General features: G+C 38.9%; 1 protein-coding gene across 2 annotated transcripts in view; it reads right to left on the reverse strand.

Moving 5' to 3' along the window:
- Window positions 1-22,181, reverse strand: part of PALS2 (protein associated with LIN7 2, MAGUK p55 family member) — a 135,222-nt gene extending 113,041 nt beyond the window's left edge. Inside the window, exon 1 of one of the 2 annotated variants that reach the window (XM_021670160.2) lies at window positions 21,995-22,181. The gene's annotated coding sequence lies outside the window, so the exon portion shown is untranslated. The remainder of the gene's footprint in view (window positions 1-21,994) is intronic. The other variant, XM_021670161.2, reaches the window with a different exon arrangement.
- Between the last annotated feature and the right edge of the window lie 281 nt (window positions 22,182-22,462).

Consider the following 22,462-nt stretch of genomic DNA (forward strand, 5'->3'; position numbering starts at 1 on the left):
GATCACTGATGAAGGTGGTGGCAATACTATACAACAGACAGATTTTCAATGCAGACAAAATAGCCTTATATTAGTCATATAGGATTCCATAGCTAGTGAAAAGTCAATGCTTGGCCTCAATACTTGGAAAAGACAGTCTCTCTTTAGTTAGGGGCTAACAGAGCTGGTGACTTTAAGCTGAAGCCAATGTTCATTTACCATTCTGAAAGATCCTATGTCCTGTAAAAATTATTCTAAATCTACTCTAACTGTGCACTATAAATGGAACAAATCCTTGATGAAAGCACATCAGTTTACAAGGTTTACTGAATATTACTGCTCACTGATAACTCACCTTGTCACCCAAGAGCTCCGACAGACACGCACAGGAGATGAATACATGCCTGCTAACACAACATCTGTTTTGCATCACATGGATCAAGGAGTAATCCTGACTTTCAAATCTTATTTAAGAAATACATATCATAAGATGATAGCAGCCATAGATAGTAATTCCTCTGATGGATGTGGGCAAACTGAAAACCTTCTGGAAAGGATTCACCATTTATGTCATTAAGAACACTTGTGATTCATGGGAGAAGGTCAAAACATGCTTCAAAATGTTGATTCATAGGAGTTTGAAAGAAGGTGAGTCCAACTCTCATCAACAACTTTGAGGGATTCAAGACTTAAGTCACTGGAGATGTGGTGGAAATAGTAAAGGAATGACAAGTAAAGTGGAGCCTGAAGATGTGGCTGAATTGCTGCAATCTCATGATAAAACTTCAATAGAAGAGGAGCTGGTTTTTACAAGTGGGCAAAAAAAAGTGGTTTCGTGAGCTGGAATCTACTCCTGGTGAAGATGCTGTGAATATTGTTGAAATCACACCAAGAATGTAGAATATTACATAAGTTTAGCTAGTAAAGTAGCAGCAGCATTTGAGAGGATTTACTCCAATTTTGAATCAAGTTCTATTTTAGATAAAATGTTCTCAAACAGCATCACATATTACCGATAAAGGACAGTTCATCAATGTGGCAAACTTTATTTCTGTCTTATTTTAAGAAATTACCACAGCCACTCCAACCTTCAGTAACCACCACTCTGTTAAGTCAGCAGCCACTGGCATCAAGGTTAAGATCCTCCACCAGCAAAAAGATTTCAACTCTCTGAAGGCTCTGATAATTGTTAGCATTTTTAAGCTTTAAAATATTTTTAAATCAAGGTTTGTATATTTTTTAGACATAATGCTATTGTATACTTAGTAATCTACAGTATACTGTAACCATATTTTTATATGCACTGGGAAACCAAAAAATTTGTGTGATTTGCTTGTGATATGTTTTATTGTGGCAGTCCAAAACTGAACCGATGATATCTCTAAGGCATGACTGTATTTATTTTCCTTACTTCATCTATACAATACCACTAGCAGTGTGAGCTTTCTGAAATATAAACATGACCATGTTTCTCTCCCCTGGCTAAAATCACTCAATAGTTTCCCATCACCTATAGAATCAAAATACCTTAATATAGCATAAGGGCCTTCACATCCTCCTCTGGTAGCTGGCTAGTCCAAACATCCCCACTTACCTCTCCTTATAGGGGCCCTTTTATTCCAACCACACTGGAACATTTGCCATTCTGAAGATTCATTGCTTCATACTGCTGTAACTTCACCTTAATTGTCTCAAATGAAACCTTCCCTGACCTATCCTAGCAGATTTACAATACAGAGCAGTTACTACATTATGTAGTACAGTTGATCCTCATTATTCTGTCAATAGATTCAATAATCACCATAAAAAATTGAAAACATAAGCTTTTTTTTTTTTTTTTTGCAGATTTGCCTACTTGCTAAAATTTACTTTTAATCCAATAATCAATACTCATAGAGCTTTTGTGGTCATTAGTGGATATGTTCAGAGTGGTGAAAAATCTGAGTCACTCAACATTGCACAGTCCCAGCTGATGTGAAACAAAGCAACACTCTGCTTTCTTGTTTTAGTTCTTATACTAAAAACAAGTATCCTTTTCATAGTTTATTTTGTGCCACATTTTTTTTTTCATTTTTCTGTTGGTTATTTGTGATTTCACAAAATGGTCCCCAATCATAGCACTGAAGTGCTATCTAGTGTTTCTTTATCATGAGAAGGCTCTGGTGTGCCTTACAGAAAATATCTATGTATTAGATAAGCTTTGTTTAGGCATGACTTACAAGTGAGCTTGGCTAAGTACAATGTTAATGAATCAATAATATGTAATAAGGTATCTTTAAAGAGAAATACACACAAAAGACAGCTATATATTGACCAGTTGGTGAAAATATTGTGACCAAAGGCTTGCAGGAACCTAACCCTGCATTTCCCCTAAAAGCAACACTTTAGTATTTGCAGAGACTATAAACCATAACTATCTTGAATAATGAGAACTGTATTTTAATGTACATGTCTGTCTCCAATACAAAATTATTAGGCTCACTGAGGATATGGCATCTTATTTATTTTTGTACTCTAATTCTTAATATTACTCTAGACACACCAGATTTAATAAATATTCATTGAATGAAATTTTAAAATTCTGGTTTCTCATCATTGTAATATGATTTGCTATATATAGTTAGACTTTATGATAACAGTCCATGTAAGTCAAGCTACACACTGCCCACCACCTCAGTGAGGCCTTGCTCAATTGCGTAATGGTCTAAATGCCATTCTGCATTCCTGATTCTGTCCCTCTTTTACAGCCAAAGACTATGCTTTTTAAGTTCAAACTCAAAATTACAGCTACATGGAAAGGCATTTATATTGACAACTCCTCAGATTAGGTGGCCTAACAGGCATAGTAGACCTCAAAACTATTAGACACACTTCCAGTTAAAGTGGAAGACTGAACACACATGCCTACGTTCCCTCCCTCCTCAGTTCCCACTGAAATGACAAAACAGGTATATAATTTTTAAAAAGAGTAAAACAGCAATAATATTGGCGGAGAGGTGAGACAGAAATAAAAGAGAAACAGATTAGCAAACCAGAAGTGTTAGGAACTGCTTTGAAGTTAGAAAACAGGTAAGAAAGGTTTGCTGGTTTGGCAAGAAGGTATATTTGATAATCTGAAAACAATTCTCTCACAAAACATCTAAAAATACTAAATAAAATACTGAAAACATCCTCTCCAAAAAAAAAAAAAAAGTTCCCAAGAATACACCTGTGGGCCGAGATGAAGGGAAAAAAACAAACTAATAAGTAGGTACTGAAGTTATGACTGCCCTGGAATGTTTACTGATTTCAGTAACCAGTATTCAGAGGTTGCCACTTAGGCCCTGGCCTGTTCAAAATGAAGAATGCAACTTAGACCTACCTACATGAAGCTGAGATCTTACAGGACTAACCCCTACTTTGTAAGAGTAGTCCAATAAAAACCTGTCTGTTGGCCAGGGAAGACAATAAGGAGTTAGCCTGTCTCAGATTGGGCTCCACATTAGTAGAAAAAATATCACCTGAGAATTAGTAATCACAGCTTACTCTCAAGGATTCAGGGTTCCAAATATACCTAGCCAGTTCAGAACACCCCAAGCAGAGAAATTACAAAGTGGTCTTGGGTCAGTAGCTTCCACAGGTGCCAAAGAAAAGCCTTGGCAAACCTTGGAAAGAATGTGTCCTCTAACCAGGTTGCACAGAATTTCCTTCAATAAAACCCAGCCAAGCAAGAGGACACAATTCAAAAATCAAAAAACACAAAAAGACAAGTAGCTGAAAACACAAGAAAGTAATACTATCAGGAAAGAAAGCAAATAAGATTGAAAAATCTTATAATCTAAGACTTTAGAAGTAAGCACCATTCCACGCAAGTGGATTTTCTCTGGGCCTCCCTCAAGAAGTCTATGTACACTTAAATATTCTTTTATACTAGAGTCAATAGTTACTGTGTAAAATTGAAAAATACGCTTTCTAAGACATACAGTATATTTTTTTAAATTACCATACCACCTCTCCCCAGTGAGTATTTGAAAATGTGCCAGGGCATTTTTGATGGTCTCAGTAACTGTGGTAGAAAAGTAAATATTAAGGGACACTAAACACTTAGTAGTGTTTAGGTCAGGACAATTCTGCATTGCAAAGTATAGTACTGCCCAAAATGCCAGTAATGAATTGCTGAGAACCACTTTACTAATTACTAATATAACTAGATGTGAAACTATTAACCATGATTAACTCTATGAAGAGTAGGGATAGAAACCTTTAACTTTCATGGTACATTCATTCTTCCATGCTGATTTAGCTTTGCATGCCATGTAGCATTAATAATGTTAAAACCTTAATTAAAAATAAATTGATCATAAATAAGTAATGGGATGGGAGAACTATGCTACTCATTAACCAACATAAATTCCTCCTTCCAGGTAAACTAACTTGTAGCACAAGGGATACAGAAATGATTTGACTGCCCTGAAATTCCTATGCTCAGAAAAGTAGTCTTTTCATACACTTAAAATGTTTCTTAGGTAACATATCTCCAGAATTAAAACAGATTTACTAATGCTGGTTGTGTGCACATACATGAGGTACATGATACTTCTTTGGTGAGGCAGCAGCTGCAACATTAACACTTTCTGTGGCTGACAGAAAGCCCAAGAAAGGCGTTAAGACTCAAAAAATTAATCATGTAGAGTTGTAATGGTGGCGTGGAATGGTTCAGTGGTACAGCTCAAGAATATATTACTTAGCAAACTAATGAAAGCCTATTGTTAACAACTGATTTATCAATAAGGCAACTCAGTTTTGCATGTGATGGGAGGCCAATTAATGAAACACCTGTACAAATGAAAATGGAAGAAGATATAACTGATGTGTATAAAAAGCAGAAAAGAAGTGTCTACTAAAAGAAGATCCGCACTTACTCAAGAATTTTGCCTCCCAAATTTTCCAAACACACATACACACCCCTAGACACACAATTTGGATCTACAAATCACATCCTGACCACTACAGCATAGAAATACTTTTGCTTTCCATCTCTTTTTATTGTATAGTATAGTTGTTATACATAGGCAGAACGCAATTATATTTTATGTTAAATGGCCAATATGTTTACATCAACATCAAATGTAGGTGGGATAAGGAAAAAAATAAATTGTTTTTTCTAAAAACATACCCCTTTCTCAATTATGGATACATTCATTCAACTTTTATCTTCATATTATGAGTTATTTTGGTCTGCTTAACAAAAACAATAAAGCCAAATAGAAGTTCTTGCAAACTTTGTCTCATTCTAGAATTTCAGTGTTTTCCATTTACTATTATAAACCACTATAAAGGCTTTCCAAATGCAGCTGTTATATGTATGGCAATCTTTATCTGTAAGCAAGAATAAAATTATTCAAAAAGAACTCCAAGATAGTTTTTCCCTTAAGCATCTTGTTTAAACTTTTATATATTAAAAAATCAGAACAGGTTCAAACACCATACAAAAAAACCCTGGACTCAAGAACTAGCTCAACCTAGACCTGGGACATGAAGCACATGAAAAACGTAAAAGAGAATGCCTAAAACAATCATCACGAGGCCATCAAGAATTTAAAAACAGAGTGATCCCTCAAGAGTTAAATTGGTAAAAGAGAAAAATAAACAGCCCAAAATAGCAACCCTAAATGAAGATGGATAAAAATATTTAAAATTGTTTGTCTAATTTAAGTGTCTAAGATACACCCTTAAGAATGCAATGTAAGAATCTGTATGTTATTGTAAGCTGTTGGTAGGACGGTATCTGGTCAAGTTTAGAAGAGAAGGAAGTAAAAAATTGACCTATGTCTCTAAAAGTGTCCAGGGAAGAATGTGCTTACTCTATATTCCAGGATTTTTCAATCTTGGCACTACGGTCATTTGGGGCCAGATAATTCTTTGTTGTGGAGTCTGTCCCAGTGAATTGCTTAGTAACAACCCTGGCCTCTACCCACAAGATATCAGTAGCATCCCACCCCTAGATGTGACAACCAAGTATTACCAAGTAATACATGAAGATGGCTTCAAGTATTACCAAATGTGCCATAGGGGGCATTAAAGAATCACTCGTATATTCTAAATAACAAATAGATCAGACTGTATTAGCTCTATGCTATTTCTGGCAACAGGATCACTCCACTTTTCTTGCTCACCTACTAAACATCTCATAATATTTTGGCTTTCTAGAGACAGTATGGTCGTGGTTCTAAGATGTATTTGCTATAGAGTTATTTTATGAAATTGAAAAGAAGATGTCAGAGAGGAAGGCCCAGACCAAAAGTAAAGTGAAAGCTTTCTTTTGAGAATCAAGCCACATACTTTCCACATTTCCCCACAAAATTTAGCATGATGTCTCAAGCCTGTAATCTCAGCACTAATGGGAGGCCAAGAAGGGAGGAGGGCATGAAACCAGGAGTTCTGATACCAGAATGGGCAATACAGTGAGACCTAGACTCTACGAAAATTAAAAAACAAAAATTTAGCTGGGCATAGCGGTGTGGACCTGTAGTCCCAGCTACTTGGGAGGCTGAGCTGGGAGGATCACTAGAACCCAGAAATTCAAGGCTGCAGTGAGCTATGATCAGGCCACTGCACTCAATTGAGTCAGAGGGAGACGCTGTCTAAAAAACAAACAAACAAAAAAAAGTTGTATATTCCTTACTACTATCAGTATCTTTATTTTCTGTTCTTTTTTTTCTATTTTTTTTTACAGTTCCTCTGCTCGTTCCCCTCCCCTATATGACAGTACCCACACTCATCCATCGTCTTTCCAGTTAATGTCCTTCCATTGTTTTTAACAGTATATAATGCAGGGATAAATGATTTTTGACTAACTACCCAAGTAGGTAGTCTCTAAAGAACTTTTCCGTCCTTTAGTCAAATATGAGAACAACCTGCTCAAATTTAGGGACTATAACAACTTATTTAAAAAGAAAATAACCTTTAAAAACCACCTTTAAAACAAGACCAGGGTTTATTTCGGTGAAGAGACTAGAATCTTGGGGGATGGGGGCAGGGAATCTCCAAACCCTGAAAATCCAGAGACTGCCTTTGCCTAGAAATCCCTTGAAAACCTCAAGATACCCTATGTCATTTGGTTTGCCATGGTGAATTATATTTATCTTTTACTCTTCCTTCCCTCTGCCACCAGTGTCTTTCAGGCTCTCCTTAATTCACCTTTAAATGTTCACCACAAGACTCTTCCCACCATTCTCCTCTTCACTATAATCCACTCATGATAAGACTATCACATCAATCTCGTTAAAAAAGCATTTTAATGACCAGATTGCATTAGAAAAACATGATTTTCGGCCGGGCGCGGTGGCTCAAGCCTGTAATCCCAGCACTTTGGGAGGCCGAGGCAGGTGGATCATGAGGTCAAGAGATCGAGACCATCCTGGTCAACATGGTGAAACCCCGTCTCTACTAATACAAAAAATTAGCTGGGCATGGTGGCGCGTGCCTGTAATCCCAGCTACTCAGGAGGCTGAGGCAGGAGAATTGCCTGAACCCAGGAGGCGGAGGTTGCGGTGAGCCGAGATCGCGCCATTGCACTCCAGCCTGGGTAACAAGAGCGAAACTCCGTCTCAAAAAAAAAAAAGAAAAACATGATTTTTCTGTCATCTGTGATGTTTAAATTTCTCTTAATATCTAGCTTTCCATCTATTCAACCTAACACACTCTTATTCTTTAATATAAACTCTCTTTTCTAAACACATTGATAGTTTTACTTCCTAAATGTACAACCACGTATCTAATTCCCACCTAAATGCCTTCACTCATGTTACTCATTCCATCTAAGGAATAGTTTTTTGCTTGGTTAATCCTTACTTACCCAGTTTATGACCTACTTACTTCTTTTGTAGAATCAAAATTTTAGCGCTAAAATGAGTCGCTTAACTCATCTCAAAATTAACTCAATGAAGTAAGTAACAAGTCCCTCCCTACAGGTGAACATTTCTTCTAAATTCTTTCAGAGCTTACAGTCTGCCACACATGATAAAACACTACTTATACAGCTAAATTGTGTTTTCCCCTAACATCTTCAATTAAAAAAATAATAATAATAAGCAAAGCCTATCTATGTTCACGGATGATGCTTGACTTGGGAAATACAAAGAAACTGTTTCTTCCCTCAAATAAATTATATAATCATTTTATTTTGTGTAATGCCAGTATATACATATATAAACAGATTTGCTTTTAGCAAACAATTGAGTCATAAACATTAGAAATCTAGATTTTATATGCAGATTGCTTCACAAATTTCTACTGGAGAATAACAAATTCTAAGTTGCTCTTTTTGGAGATATTTTGCAAAAGAGAACTCCAGGTATGGATGATAAAAGAGAAGGGAACTAGATAAATGGCAGAGTAGGAGCACAAGATCATTGGCGGTACACACTCCTTAGAAGAGGTAACAGAGGAAGAGACAAAATAAATTTGCAGCCTTCAATCTAGAATTGCAGAGTCTATTGGGAAGGAGGGAATAGAGATGAGAATAAGGACAGAGACAGCCAAGTCAGTGTTCCATGGTTACATTCTGATGAGTACTGGCATGAAATAATCAAGGATGGAAACAAACTATAAATACCGACTTGGCTATAGCAAGCTGAGCAAAGTTAAATAAAGGTTACTAAAGGCTTTTTTTTTTTTTTTAAATCTCAAACATCCAAGTTACGCTATCTCTAGGACAGAAGTTGGAATCAATAACTTTTAAGTGAACATAAGAAGGGATCTGAATACCCTCAAAAATACCTCCTAGGATTTATAAGCACTTTTTTTTTTTCAGGGGCAGGGGGGCCTTTTGGAAGTCCTGAAAAGTTTCTTTCAAGAAAGTAGATCCAAGATGGCTGATGATTAGCAGCTCGGGCACGTACCTCCCAGTGAAAGCGCAAAGAACGAGAGGACGCCACACTTTCAGACGAATATTAGTTGCTCACGGACCACGAGATTCCCAGTGGAGGAGCTCCACGGGTCGCCAGGGCGACTCTTGTGGCCGGCGTGGCGGTTTTGCTGGTGCCTTAGCACGCCAGTTCTTGGTGCAGAGTCCGGATATTCCCGGGCAGAAAAGCACCATCAATCTTAACACCGCTCTTTTGGCCGGCTCAGTGGATTGCTCAGATTTCGGCGCAGGGAATCAACAAGTTGGACGTCAGAGACCCAGTTAGAAAGTCGGTAATTATAAAGACGACAGACGGACAAATATATAATGAAGGGAAGAAACCAGCGTAAAAAGGTAGAGAATACTCAAAATCAGAATGCCTCTCCCTCTACAGGGGATTGCAATTCCTCATCAGTAACGGAACAAGGCTTAATAGATTACACCGGTATTCCAATAACAGAAGCAGGTTTCCAAACGTGGGTGATAAGAAACTTCTGTGAATTAAAAGAACTTATTCTAACCCAATGCAAAGAAACTAAGAACCTTGAAAAAAGGTTTAACGAAATGTTAATGAGAATGGACAATTTAGAGAAGAATATAAGTGAATTGATGGAGCTGAAAAACACAACACGAGAACTTCGCGAAGCATGCACAAGTTTAAACAGTCGAATTGATCAAGCGGAAGGAAGGATATCAGAAGTCGAGGACCAGCTCAGTGAAATGAAACGAGAAGACAAAAATGCAGAAAAAAGGATGAAAAGGAATGAGCAAAGTCTCCAGGAAATATGGGACTATGTGAAAAGACCTAATTTACGTTTGATAGGTGTACCTGAATGTGATGAAGAGAATGAATCCAAGTTGGAAAATACTCTTCAGGATATCATTCAGGAAAATTTTCCCAACCTGGCAAGGCAGGGTAATATTCAACTCCAGGTAATACAGAGAACACCACAAAGATATTCTTCAAGAAGACCAACCCCAAGGCACATAATTGCCAGATTTATTAGGGTTGAAATGAAGGAGAAAATACTAAGGGCAGCTAGAGAGAAAGTGCAGGTTACCCATAAAGGGAAACCTATCAGACTTACAGCAGATCTCTCAGCAGAAACCCTACAAGCCAGAAAAGAGTGGGGACCAATATTTAACATCCTTAAAGAAAAGAACTTTCAACCCAGAATTTCCTATCCAGCCAAACTAAGCTTTATGTGCGAAGGAAAAATTAAATCTTTTGCGAACAAACAAGTACTTAGAGAGTTCACCACCACCAGGCCTGCTTTACAAGAGCTTCTGAAAGAAGCACTATACATATAAAGGAACAACCAATATCAGTCTTTCCAAAAATATATCAAAAAGCAAAGAACTTTAACACAATAAAAAATTCACATCAACTAATGGGCAAAACAGCCAGCTAGCATCAAATGCTGGTACTAAACTTACATATATTTTAATTGGATAAAAAGCCAAAACCCATCGGTATGCTGCATCCGGGCCCATCTTACATGAAACAATACACAAAGACTCAGAGAGAAGGAGGAAGATTTACCAATTGAACAGAGAGTAAAAATAAACTAATAAACAAAAAGCAGCAGATGCAATTCTCACCTCTGATAAAGTAGACTTTAAAGCAACAAAGATCAAAAGAGGCGAGGAATGACATTACATAATGGCAAAAGGATCAATGCAACAAGAAGAGCTAACGATTCTATAGATCAACGAGATAGAAAATTAACAAGGATATTCAGAACTTGAACTCAGACCCAGAACAAGTAAACTTAATAAATATTTATAGTACTCTCCACTTCAAATACACAAAACATACATTACCACCTCACACCTATTCCAAAGGTGACTATATAATTGGAAGTAAATCACTCCTCAGTAATCGCATAGCATTTCATAGGTTTAAATTAAATATTGGTTGGCTGTTTGTTTGTTATCTTCTTCCCTTACTCCTTCCTGATTACATCATTAAGTATAATTATCAGTATAAAAGAGGTTTTCAATACCCATTACTAAATTGCATTCTAGCCTGGGCAAGAAAGCAATACTCCCATTCTCTCTCCCTCTTTCTTTTCCTTCTCCCTCCTCCCCATTCTCTCTCTCTCTTTCTCTTCCTTTTTTCTCCTTCCTATTCTCTCTCTCTCTCTAAAAAAAAAAAAAAAAAAAAGATATGATCAATAAGCACATGAAAAGATTCTCATTATTGGTCATTAGGAAAATGTAAATCAAAACTATGAGATATAACTTCACATCACTAGAATGGCTATCACAAAAAAAAAAAAAAAAGAAAGTAACGGTGAATGGAAACTAATTGAATAGTACCTGGTATTTCCAAGTTGAATAGCATAAAATGATAATCTGTTTGATAAATTTAACATTTTAATTGGGTGAATAGTAAAACTTTACAAAATTTTTGCAGGTTAACTCACTACTCAGTCTCCTTAACCTTATTTACGCTGTAACATTTTAAATTCCTTCATGAAAAATTTCTCTACCTAGCGGTTTTCAAGAACTTAATGCTAAGGATTGATGAGGGCATACTGAGACTACTTTGTTTCACAAGATATTCCGACCTTTTAAAAATGTGGCTTACATCTTTTTTTCCATTTGCCCCCATTTCAAAAGATTACTAGTTAAAAAATAAAAAGCATTTAAATTGATTTGTCTAAAAATATGTATGGTTGCTGGGTGCAGTGGCTCACACCTGTAATCCCAGCACTTTGGGAGGCTGAGGCAGGTAGATCACCAGGTCAGGAGTTCAAGACAAGCCTGGCTAACATGGCGAAACTCCATCTCTACTAGAAATACAAAAATTAGCTGGGTGTGGTGGCACATGTCTGTAATCCCAGCTACTCGGGAGGCTGAGGCAGGAGAATCGCTTGAACTCGGGAGACAGAGGTTGCAGTGAGCCAAGATCATGAGATCACACCACTGCACTCCAGCCTAGGGGACAGAGCAAGACTCCATGTCAGGGGGAAAAAAAAAAGAGCATGATTATCATTTCATTTCAAAAATAAGCAACTTTAATAAACCAAACTTCTTTACTCAATTATCTGAGTTTCTTATATCAAAGTTCTTTGTAAGAAACCCAATTATCTGAGTTTCTTGTCTGAGCAGCTCCTTATATAAGGAGCTAGAAGGATATTAAAGAGGAATAAAAAAGGCAAATAATTTTTTATTTATGTAACTAAAGTTAAATTTTCCATTAACATTTTATTATATGCATATAGACATACATATTCTAGTAAATAAAAGACAAATCCACTTGAAGATAGCCACATTCAAACTTCAAATAGTATTTATTACAGTTAATGAAAAAAAGTAATGTTTCTTTTAGAAAAGTAACTCAAGCACTAAGCTGCTAATACCAATAAAGTATTTATAATATTCTATAGATTTATAAATTGTCATTATAGAACTAAAACAAAATTTTCTGAAACATCCAAGAATTTGTAAACAACTGACATTCACCCTCACCATATCACCAGATTGGATGCTGTTCAAATGAGCTGTGACTAGAATTAGTACTCCCAATTCCTTAGTAAGCCATTATTACTAAATAGTTTCATTTTCTTTATATGCATCATATATTGTGTTTGATACAAGATGATGGGAGTTATATTTTTTATATGAAAACCAAGTTGGGCAGGGTACCGTGGCTCACGCCTGAAATCCCAGCATTTTGGGAGGCCGAAGTGGGTGGATCACGGGGTCAGGGGTTCAAGACCATTCTGACCAAGATAGTGAAACCCTGTCTCTACTAAAAAATACAAAAATTAGCTGGGCATGGTGGCACACACCTATAATCCCAGCTACTTGGAAAGCTGAGGTAGAGAATTGCTCGAACCCAGGAGGTTGCAGTGAGCCAAGATCGTGCCACTGCACTCAAGCCTGGGTGACAGAGCGAGACTCCAGTCTCAAAAAAAAAAAAAAAATAACAAAATAACAACAAAAAAACAAGTAGATGCTTTGGAAAGATCCCCAAAAAAGCAAGTGACAAAACAACAAAACAAAACAAAATAAACTGCTGTAAAATTAAGGGTAAAGAAGTATAAACAATTGAGGAGTCATAAAACATTAGGTATCCGTATTTTATATGCAGATTGCTTCACAATCTTTTAAGTTCTCACTCCAAAGCTGGTAATCAGTGATAATGCATTGGCTTATAGAAGAACGATGACCCACAGCGCTGGCAAAAGATGCATACTCAAAGACTGACACATGAATGTACATTTTTAAGTAATATATTATTTAAGATACGTGTGAATCGTTTTTTTTTTTTTTTTGACTCTTCACTTAAATCACTTTCAGTTAACCAAAACTACCACCAGTTCTGATCGAATGAGATTAAAGGCTTTTACACATAATAGAGGCATCAGACTTTTTTCTGGACATCCCACAAAAAGCTGTTGGCAATAGATGCCTTTAGAATAACGTTTCTCAGCCTCAGCACTACTGACATTTTGGGCTGGATGATTCCTTGTTAAGGGGGGTTGTCCTGTGCACTGTCTGCAGCATCCCTGACCTATACCTTATATATAGCAGTAGCAACACCTGTCACAATGTTTGTGACAGTCAAATATTCCCGGAGAGAGTTCAGCAAAATCACCCCGATTGAGAAATACTGACAAAGGGATGAAGATGGGACAAAAACACTTATCAGCTCCTCCTCCCTTTTCTGAACCATTTAAATTACCATTGTGGTAATTTAAACATAAAGCCCCCCCACTCCCCACCCCCCCACCACAAGATAGCTATGTCTTAATTTCTGACGCCTGGGAATGTCACCACATTTGGAAAGTTTCACAGGTGTGATTCAATTAAAGCTCTTGTGATGGGGAAGTTATTCCAGAGGACACTAAATGCCCTCACAAGTGGGGAGATCTCTCTCTCTCTCTCTCTCTCTCTCTCACACACACACACACACACACACACACAGGGAGATGAAAAACAAAGCTGAGAGAGATTTGAAATGCTGGCCTTAAAGACAGCAGTGTGCAGCCACAAGCCAAGGAATGCCAGAAGCCACCAGAAACTATGGAAAAGGCAACAAATGGGTTCTCCCTTAGATTTTCTGGAAGAAAAATGTCCCTGTTGACACCCTGATTTTGGCCCAATTATACTGATTTCAGATGTCTGGACTCCAGAATTGTAAGAGAATAAATTTATTTGTAAGCCACTAAGTCTGTGGCAATTTGTCACAAAAGTCATGGAAAACTAATAAAATCATAAAAAGATTTTACTAACTTAAAAAATATAATTTTTAAATCTGCAACAAGCAAATGAGACAATGTGTGGAGAGCATTTAACACACATTGAAACATGGTGGTATCAATAATATTGCCAAATGCTTATGTCAACATTAACTATGACTAAACATCAACCTCTTGATAGCAAGAAGAAAAAACAAAAAAGCTCAAATAGTAAAACTGGATATATATGTCCAAGGCTCATATGAATGAAAACACATAAATCATCTACTCATGTGATGAATGTACTTGCCAGTTATATAAGCGCTATGTTATAATTTGTTCTTTACTGAAAAGATAAATTATGGATGAAGCCACCTAATGATGGCCATCTTGGAGAACCATGCCTGAACATTCATTAGTAGAAAAGAAACAAGAAGGCAGAGGAGGCAAGAATACGCAAGAGAGTAAAGCAATGGGAATCAATGAGATATCTGCAAATGTATTGACCTGGTGAGACAGACCCAAGTTCCTGCATTAGAGCTATCTAAATGATATATAACCTCAAAAGCTATGTTGAATGATTTCATTATTAAAACAGAATATTCCACAGGATGTATTTACACTCAAATAGTGGTTCTTGGAGATTTTAACAATATAATCATGCTCCTGCCCCATACTAGACCTACTAAATTAGAATCCTTTAGTGTAGGATAGCTCCAAAGGATTCTGATGCTCACTTAGGTAAAGAACCCCCGCCAGAGTCACTTCATGGTAAAATGACCTACAGAGCAACATACAAAGTATGTACCTATCCTTCAAGTATGCATTTAACTAAATCATCTTAGTATTTTCCTAAGTTAAAATTTCTCCCAAAATGTACCCCTGAGTTCCACCATAGAATTTCTCTAAAAGAATCTCTCACCCTTCGCTTTTCCTTTCCTAAGCATATGGCCCCTAGTCTGCTCAGAGAATCATTTTCCCCACACTTTCTCACAAACTTTCCTTTAGAAGTCCCACGTATCTCCAGCTGCCCTATTCTATCTTCTAACAATATTAATCCTACCCAACTAATATCTAACAATATCCTACAGAACAAAAGAACTATGAAAAAGTTCTGCTAATATGCTATATGATCAGCCAAGATTTATTTTTAAAAATGCTCTATTGCCTATTCTAATAAATATTCTAAGTACATTTATCAAACGAAATTCAAAATCATTTTTTATAAAATATTTCTTCCAAAAGCATAAAATTATGAACTGGGTCTATAAAAAGGCAATAAGCTAAGCTCCTTCAATTAAATCTTCACTTAGTGCTACTAAGTAGCTAACAAAGTGCTAGGCTGTGTGAAGGATACAAAGTATCTGAAAATCTCAGTGATTTATAAACAACTTTACCAGTATTGGAGAAGAAGAAAGGGGAATACAGAAGATGAGAAGAGTAACTAAATACCACCCAAAAGGTATATCTCTTTTTGGGGAAGAGGCCTGCTGTTTGAGTTTGTTTATGACTAAAGTCAAAAACAAAGCAATGCAAGTCCGTTGTCAAATAAGTTGTGTATTAACTTTTCACCCTCCCACAAACATCTCTATCAATTAATGCATATTTCCAGCCTTTTCTGTTTACCTTAATGCTCTTCATAAATTTCAATCACATCAAATTTTGATTTGTGCTTCTACCAACAATGTGAGAACCCCCGTTAACGTGTTAACCTCTATCCTCTTCAAAAGTATTATCAAACATTTTTCATCTGTTAATAGGTGAAACAGTATCTTATAGTTTTTATTTATAATATTTGTATGTGTGAAATTGAATACCTTTACATATGCTTACAAAACACTTGCATTTCCTTTTCTGAGAATTACTCTGTTCATGATCTTTGCCCACTTGATGGTTAGTCTTTTCCTAACTGGTTTGTAGGTACTTTATATATTAAGGAAGTTAGACTTCTTTATCATACAAATTGCAAATACTTCTACCAGTTCCTCCATTATCATCACACTATTTTTCTTTCCTTTTTGTATATATTTTGTCTTCCTCAATCAAACTGCAAATCATCCCCATGAAAGATACCACATTTCTTTTGTATATCTCCAGGAGAATGCTTTTTAGATACTTCAGATTTCAAGATCAAATCTAAAAAGAGGAGAGTTGGATGTTTTGCAGCTGTTGAATAGGTACAAACATTAATTATTACAGGGGCACCTATTGGACTGTCTGTTTAATCCCATTACGTGTGGTTACAGCAAGTAAAACCAACTTCTAATAATGAGATACAGTTTATTGAACAGGGAAGAATTAGATGAACCTTTCTCTAGTTTCCTAGGCTGGTACCATGACAATTCAGAAGCTGCTGGTGGCCATATTTTCCACTAAGAGGACTAGGAAGTGGTCTTCTGCAGCCAGAGAAGGAATGAAGCAAATGCACAGAGAAGAACAGAGAAAAGAAAAAAACGTGCCCTACAGGCACTGGAGTCCTAGTCCTTGCATTCCACTGGACATTGGCTGACTCTTAACAATAAATCCCCCTTACCTAAAACAGCAAGAATGGATTTCTATCACATGGCCAAAAGAGACCTGTTTACTCTAACTATCATTTTATAAAGGGGCATTTTAACATCAAAACCTCAGGAAGAACATGACCTCAGATTTTTTTAAAGGATGATTTATTTAATGACAGCTATGTGCCAGAACAGGTCTAAGTCCTTGAAACATAATGTTAATCAAGAGACAAGATTAGCAGGGTGTGGTAGTTTGCTTAAGATCCCAGTGCTTTGAGGCACTGAGGTGAAAGAATCCCTTGAGGTCAGGAGTTTGAGAGCAGCGTGGGCAACATAGTGAGACTCCATCTCTACAAAAAAAAGTTTTTTTAATTAGCTGGGCATGGTGGTTGTTGCCTGTAGTCCTACCTACCAGGAGACTGAGGTGGGAGGATCACTTGAGCCTAGGAGTTCAGGCGGCAGTGAGCTGTGATCACACCACTGCACTCCAGCCTGGGCGACAGAGTGAGATTGTATCTCAAAAACAAAAACAAAAAGAGACAAGATCATTGATATCATGGGGCTTATATTCCAGTGAGTATGTAGATTATAAAATAATACAAAAATATAATTTCAGATAGTGATAAATGGTTTGCAGATTTTTTTTTTCCTGCGATGTAGTTTCACTTTTGTTCCCCAGGCAATGGCATGATCTTGGCTCATTGCAACCTCCTTCTCCTGGGTTCAAGCAATTCTCCTGCCTCAGCCTCCTGAGTAGCTGGAATTACAGGCATGCGCCACCACACCCAGTTAATTTTGTATTTTTAGTAGAGACGGGGTTTTTCCATGTTGGTAAGGGTGGTCTCCAAATCCCGACCTCAGGTGATCCGCCTGCCTTGGCCTCCCAAAGTGCTGGGATTACAGGCGTGAAGAAATTTTTAAATAAAAAATGTAATGGGATAGACGGAGATGAGCCTAGTGTCATTCTGGAAGGATGGTTAGGTAGTAATGCTTGTCTGCAAAGGTGATACTTAAACTACAACATGAAATGATGAAAAGGAGTCACTCGTGTAATGACATAGGAAGAGTTCCAGACAGAGTGAACAGAGTGCAAAAGCCCTAAGTTAGGAGCAAGTCATGGCATTGATGAGGAACAAAATGAAGGGCAATGTAGATGAAATATAGTAAAAAGTGGAGCAAGAGGGTATAGAAATGATAGATTTAAGAGGAAAAGATGTAAACTAGCAAAGGACGGATTAGATCATGTACAAAACTAGCAAGCAGGCCAGGCGTGGTGGCTCACGCCTGTAATCCCAGCACTTTGGGAGGCCGAGGTGGGTGGATCACGAGGTCAAGAGATCGAGACCATCTGGTCAACATGGGGAAACCCCGTCTCTACTAAAAATACAAAAAAATTAGCTGGGCACGGTGGTGCGTACCTGTAATCCCAGCTACTCAGGAGGCTGAGGCAGGAGAATTGTCTGAACCCAGGAGGCGGAGGTTGCAGTGAGCCAAGATCGCGCCATTGCACTCCAGCCCGGGTAACAAGAGTGAAACTCCATCTCAAAAAAAAAAAAAAAACCTAGCAAGCAGTAGAAAGGATTTTAAAATAACTTGAGCTTTATGAAATACTCATTATATTATCTTTAATTCTCATTTTGCCTTGAGTCAGTGATAACTTTGACAGATAGGCCTTTAGAAACTTCCATTCCCAAGTCCTTAACACAGTCCTAAAGTTGGCCAGAAATGAATATATTCCTAAGCAGAAAGTATCTCTTCTAGTACACTGTATTAAAAAAAGGAAAAAAAAGAATTTTCAGATGAAAGCAGTCATCTTAAAAGAAAAAAGGAAAATAACCTAGGATGAAGGAAAAATAGAAACGACTTCAAATTTTGTTTTGTTCATTACTCTGTGAATAAATTTACCGTATAAAGATTACAGAAAGGTCTTTGAATTAGTCTATCATAATTAAGGAAGGTCATAAAACTTAAGTTCTTTCTAAACCACCATAAATGTAACAGCCTGTTTACTGAGTTCATTATTATTGAACTGGACATTAACAAAGTTAAATACCATCAGAAAAGAAAAAGTAGAAACCAGGTTTCTGACTTTATTATCCCTGGTAAGAATGGTCACAGCTTCATGGTCAAGAAAGTTGTGGGCTTTAATCTTCTCGCTCTATGATAGAGGAAGAACTTCCCCTCTGTGGTGAAATGAACACTAAAATTAGGTACATGGGATGCTTCAATATCTTCTCCAAAAGCTTTTTATAAGAAGACACCAATTTGTTTAAAGAGGTTTGGATATAGTTACACATCACCAAAGAGTGATGATCTTTCCAGATCCTTCCAGACAACTAACATCTGTGTATACTAAGCAAGTAATTAAACCTACACTGCTTCTAAGATTAATGCAAGTCAAGTCAGATCTTTGAAAGCTATAATGTATTCAGGAATCTTATCTTTCATTATGTTAGATGTATACTTAAACTGTTAATAACAGAGTCTATAAAGAATGATACTTTGTGAGTGTGGTAGGAGTTAAAGAAAAAGTCATTAAACACCTTGACTGAACCTTGCTTCTGAGTGCATCCTCCTCAGCACACTTACCAGCAGTTTGGCAAAGTGCCCAGGATGATTAGCAGCCAAGGTATATGTAAAGGAGGAATATGGTTAAGTTGGATTGTAAAGTCTCCCCCCAGTGGTCAGATACAAGTAACAGAAAAGGAGGAAAATCACTGCAGCTTCTGTGAGACTCAACAGGAACACTAAGCAAAACTGGTCCTTACAACAAAAAAATAAAATATTTAAATCAATAATAGCACCGTATCAGAGAAGAGATCTCTTGTACTTATCTGCTCTTATATTTATAAATGTGAAGACCACTTTTCTAAAGAAAGAACCTAGAGTTAAAACAAAACTAGCGTAGTTTTTCTCAGCATAATTTTTAAGGAATAACTGACATATTCCCAAACAGTTTAGTATTTGTTTTATCAAACGGGTAACTGCTAATTCTTCCCGAAATAAATATCGGCACATTGCTTACATGGTTAACTATACTTACCTGAAGTAGAGTTCTGATAAAAAAAAAAAAAATGTAGTCATTTATCAAATGAATCACTCTGGAAAGAAAAATTATTAACTATTATATACCTAATGAGAGATTTGCAAGATATTCTTTTTCGAAAGTCACCTAGCAATAGGTAATTTATAGTGGAGTAAGCGATGTCAAAAGTATAAATGGATTCTTTTACCTCTTTTTATTTTCTTGCTGTCTTGTACAACTCGCCTTTGACCAGCACTAACCCTGTATGATTTGTAACTCTCTCAGCAATAATTTGCTGATGCTACTCAATTTTAACAAAGCTCAGATGTCAAAAATATGAAAGGCGTTTAATTAAAACATCTGTTGTCTTCTACCAATCCATTATTAAGTAGTAAAGTATGCAAAGGGATAGTAAATATTCAAACAAGCAACTTCAATTTTAAAAACTTTTTAAAAAGGTTTTTTTAACACATAATCACAATTATGTCTTCTTGGTTATCTCAAGCTAAAAAGAGGGGAATGGGGAGAGAAAGAAGCAGGCTATGTAGTCTTCTGGAACAATTTCAGCCTAAAATGAGACTGAGAAAGAAGCAAACTGCTCCCTCAAATGTTTAAAAATATGATTCATTTTTAAAAATCCAACAGTTGGTCTAAAGAAAAAAAAAAGATTCTGTCTTATATAGAGCTACTACACTTGCTTAAGCACCTTCATTTTTCCAGTGTTGATTTAATCTAGAATGTAAAATAATTCATTTTGACATTCCAGATGGAAAAGAATTCGGTGGCATCAGTAAGAACACATACACACCTCTTCCATGAAGATGGTGTGCAGTCTCCATAGGACAAAACTGAGCAATTAAAAGTGTTACCATTTGTGTATTATGTAACCGTAGTCTAGAATATAAGAAACATGGACCTTAAAGGGTAACACATCGTGTGAACACGTATATAAACACCTATTTAAATAGATGATACATTAAAAAGGTACAAATGACCTCAAAATGACACAACCCACAAAAGTTCTTTGTTTACTGTTAATAAGGCCTCAGAAGACAGAACTATAATCAGGCCTACCACTCTGTCATCACTGCACAGTAGAAGCCTACAATAAGCAATATTACTTGAGGTCCACTGCTATACCTATGTAAGGAAACTACCGCATTACTAACAATGTTACCTCGCCTGATATATTCGACCAACATAAGTTTACAAATGATTTGCAAGATTTCATGGGAAGAAATGGCTGCTAAATCATACTCCAATTGAAGAGCATTTTAACGCAACCCAAACGTTCTCAGCTACATTACAAGACCACTTGAAGCACAAAGCTAAATTCCAGCACTCTCCAAAGGCGCAGGAAAGAGTAAAATGTGGGTAGCTTGACCTTAACCGGCTGTTTATAAGTAATGCGGAGAATTTTCTGAGCTTCCCCGTCAGTCTTCAGTTCTCTTCTTCGCTTCACCCGCGACTCCCTACACAGATGCACACCCAGCTGATGGAAGTTTAACAAATGTAATCTCGAGCTGCAATCCCAGAAACTGGTAAGACTGAGAATAAACTCCCAATAAACTGTTAAAAAGTCCTTCGGCAAAAAACATATACCAACCAATCCACATCCCGTCACCACACGGTCAGATCCCTCAATCGACTCCCCTGCTGACCCTCCACCCAGCCAAAATAAAAAAAAAGCCCCGACACCTATCCGGTTTCAGACAAATGTACCCAGGACCGAGGAGCACGACCTCAGCAGCGAACGCCCCCGGAGCAGCGTGTGCTCGGCCCACAGTCACTTTGGCCAAACAACTGGAGTCTTGTACCTCGGAAGTAGCGGCGGTAGTTGAAGAAAGCCTCCCCCCGCCCCCGCCCGCCAGGAACTCCGAGCTGGGGAAAGAACCGGGTGCCGGAGGAATCGCCCCCTCTCGGGACCGACCCCGGAGGTGTCAGTCACAGAAACACCGCCCCCATGCCGGCTCTCCATTCATGCTCCACCACGACTCCCGCCGCAGAGGTGTCGGCGCCCGAGCCCCGCGCCCAGAAGGGCCCCGCGCGTCTGCGGCCCTAGCCCCAGCCGGGGCCGCGCCAGGGAGCGCGTGGGGAGCGGCGGCCAGCAGCATGGGCCAGACACGTTGCCGCGCTCCGGCCCGCCCCGCGGCCCGCAGCCCGAGAGCCAGGGGCCCGGTAGAGCGCCCCTTCCGCGCGGGCTGGGCCGGGGGCGACGAACAGCCTCCCTGCCCGCGCCGCCTCTGGCTCCCGGGTCCCTTTCCCCCCGCCCGCCGAAGCCCAGGTGCCGAGGGGCGGGGCGGGCCAGGGTCCCCGCGTGGCGCGCCGCGGCGAGCAACAGGGCGCCCCCGGCCGGCCCGGCGCGCGGCGCGACCGTTACCAGAGCAGGGTGGGGGCCCCGAAAACTCACCGGCTCGCAATGGCTCGCACCTCAGCCGCCTCCGCCGCTGCTCCCGGTCGCTCCCCGCCGCCTCTGCTCTCCCTCAGCCACAGGCACCGCCGAGCAGCCCCATCTGCAAACTCGCGGCTTGTAGTTGGGAATTGGAAATGCGTCTCTCACTGCCCTCCGTTTCCCTCTCCCTCCTCTCCCTCCCTCGCTCCCCACTCCGCCCCAGCTCCGGTCGCCCCCGCCGCTGCCTCCGCGCGCGCGTCCAGCCTCCCCTCAGCCGCCCTCCTCCTCCACCACCTCCAGCAGCCGCCGCCGCCGCCGGGGCGCGCTGCCTGCTGGCCTCGCGCGTGCGCCGGACGCTGGGGCGCGCGCGCGCTCGGGCGCGAGGAGGCGCCACCGCCTCCGGGAAGCCGGGCCCCGCCCCTCCCGCCGCGGCGCGGCGCCCAGGTGGAGCCCCCTCACAGCCTCCGAGCTCCACGCCTGACTGCG

This window comes from Aotus nancymaae, unplaced genomic scaffold (genome assembly GCF_030222135.1).
Source record: "Aotus nancymaae isolate 86718 unplaced genomic scaffold, 86718_ANA_hifiasm-v0.15.2.pri h1tg000025l, whole genome shotgun sequence".
Taxonomy (NCBI): domain Eukaryota; kingdom Metazoa; phylum Chordata; class Mammalia; order Primates; family Aotidae; genus Aotus; species Aotus nancymaae.